We start from the raw sequence: 3028 nt of genomic DNA on the forward strand, positions 1-3028 counted from the left end.
TTCAAACGCAAGCAAAAGTGTATTAATCATAGACGTAAAAAGGAATACTTCGACAAACAATAAATCAAATAAATTGTCAAACGGCAATTTAGTATTTTTTGAATATAAGGCTCAATATATAAATAGCTACTCTCGTATAACCAAAATAAATTACATCTTCTGTCTTTTAGTATATAAAGAATAATCGTCAAAACATTAAAATTAGTTTTTCTATGACTTTCTCCTTTAAAACCACACTAGATAAATTACTTTCCAACTATTTTTTTTGTGCTTTTTAGATTATGATTGATACGATTTATAGTTGACCTGACGGTCGTCCTTTAGCAATTTAACGTAGAATATTACGACTTTATTTATATATCAAATAGAAAGTACTATTCTATATACATTCGAAAATATTTGCAAAATGGAATTATAAAAAGTTATGTACAAGGAAAAAATAACAATATACCATCGAAAGGTATATACTAAAATAATTTAAATATTTCTTTATTAACAGTAACACAAGTCCAAACATTTATTTCAACTGGATTAATCAATTATTGTTAATCTGGTGAATCGATAAACAATAATCCAGTCAAGGCGTAAAGAGGGGCTTTTTAGATACCTCTCATTTATTAGAGAGTAAAGTGCTCAAGTGCACTGGCTCAAAAAAACAACATATTAAAATTATATTAAACTCATATTGGAAACAACTGCCGTGTGTGAAATAGAAACTTTATATAATATATATTATTTAAATGAAATGAGAATTATAAATGCAATCATTTTTTTCAGCAACATTCATATGGGAAGTTGCATATTAAAGATATACGATAGGTAGAGATGTTGCAAGAATTGTTAGAAGAAGTAACGTTTAACGTAACTTAAGTGAATTTAGATTATAAAATATATTATATGGTATGAAATTTAAAAAAAATTAACATGAAAAGTAACTTATTTTGTAGTTATTTCAAGTTATTTGAAATGCTTACTATACTGCAATACAATATAATGACTGGCTGATGTAAATATTAAATTTAATAATATATAGGATGGCTAACATATTATTACAAAATTGAATTTTTGAAGTAAATACTTTCAAGAAAACAAAAGAACTCTTTGTTTTTCACAAACTCCTAATCCTTGCAAAAATGAATCTCTATATAGACAATTAACTCTATAGACCTAACTCTATGAGTTAGCAACGGTAGCTCACAACACTTTTGTTGAAAAGTTAATAAAATGCTAACAATCACTCCAAACTTAAATAAAATTCAAAATGTTCTGAATTACCAAATGTAATGATGTTAAAGGTATTGAAGTAGCTGTCAGTCTAGAGAAATTAGACACACAGTCAAAACTGAAAAAACAGATTAATTTTAACATATTTACTGAGCATGTGCTCTCATATGATGGTTAAATATGTTCGCTAAGCAAAAACGCAAATAACAGATGACAAAGACTTGATATTTCTGAGGTATTTAAAACTATATCTATGTCTTTCAAGAGGAAACTCCACCCTTTGTTACCAGGTTTCCCTCGTTAAAGTCTATGCATTGATATTACATTATATCTTTAAGTCATTTGGCAGCATGATAAGCTTAGCTGATGTTGGTACTTAAGGCAAATGCAATATGCCCCAATCCTACAGGATGATATACTAATAGTAAGACTGCGAATACTTGATTGCGAATAGAATGAATACTAATGAAACGTTTCAATATTATTCACGAACTCAAGCTTGAAAGTCAAATTAAATAAGATAATTTTAAATTGTAATTAGTACAAAATTAATATTAAGCTATTGGCTAATAAATAAAGAATTTACAATAAATACATGCTCTACAAAGCCAACTCATGGCATTAGCTTAGACGTGCCCTAATACTGAGTACAAGCTTTCCATAAGTTTTTCCGAATGTATCTATCGAATACAATTGAATTATTCAAGCTACCAATAACAAAGGTCACTGATTATAAAAATCACTGAAATAATCTGTGTGAATATTTCAAGAATAAAGAATAATAGAGTGTTATGAATGCCAGAGTCTATTTGTTTCAATTTAAATCGTCTACACATACTTGTGGTATGATACCTAAGGGATTATATTTGAATGATATAATTTAGTGACTAAGTGACGGATAAACAAGAGTATGATAGGGTATGATAGAGTATGATAAGAGTATGATCTGTATTAACACTATACAGAAATAGAGAGTCACATCACCACTCATAGGTATAGGGAAGGATGACTGAATCTAACCGTGTAAATAGTGACATTGCGAGGGAGGCATTGCGACCGATAGGAATCAAAAGCATGACACGAGAGTTTTTCTTGATTGATGTCGGCTGTGTAATACTGATCCCAAGACGCCACCTCCAGAACCGACGAGAGTTTCGGGCTTGTCACCATGCCATAGAAGACATCTAAATACACACGTTTAACACCACAGCTAACACAACAAATAGATTAACTTCATCATTATCAATTTATCTTAATTTATATTTTCATATTTTGATATTGATTTAATTAACGTTAGCTCCTTTTAGTAGTTTTTCATTTATTTGTATTCTTGACAGGAAGACTATAAGTGATGAATGAACATATCTATTAACAAATACAAGCAGTTTTTATTGCAATAGTTCATTTAAGAACCACTACATGAAAATGTAGTAAGTAGAAGAAGGTACTACCTTTTGTCTTTTTAAATAATTTAATTTACTTATAATTTTAAGCGTAAGTATAAGTTAATTAAACCATCATTTGCATTTTGAAAATAAAACGACGAATAAATTAATTTATTTATTATTACATCTCATTAATTAAATTATTCATTAAATAATTTATTACTAGATGTAAAATATATATAAATCACATAAAAAATTTAAAAAAGTACTCACCTGATCTGTGGTGTGAACATTATGACACTGAATTATGTACCATATATGCTCTGAAATGAAATTTAATAACATTTTATGTTACTGTTTGAATACATACAAATAATAATATATAAAGCAAATAGCAAATATATGTATATATATAAGGG

This window comes from Teleopsis dalmanni, chromosome 1 (assembly GCF_002237135.1).
Source record: "Teleopsis dalmanni isolate 2A chromosome 1, ASM223713v2, whole genome shotgun sequence".
NCBI classification, from domain to species: Eukaryota; Metazoa; Arthropoda; class Insecta; order Diptera; family Diopsidae; genus Teleopsis; species Teleopsis dalmanni.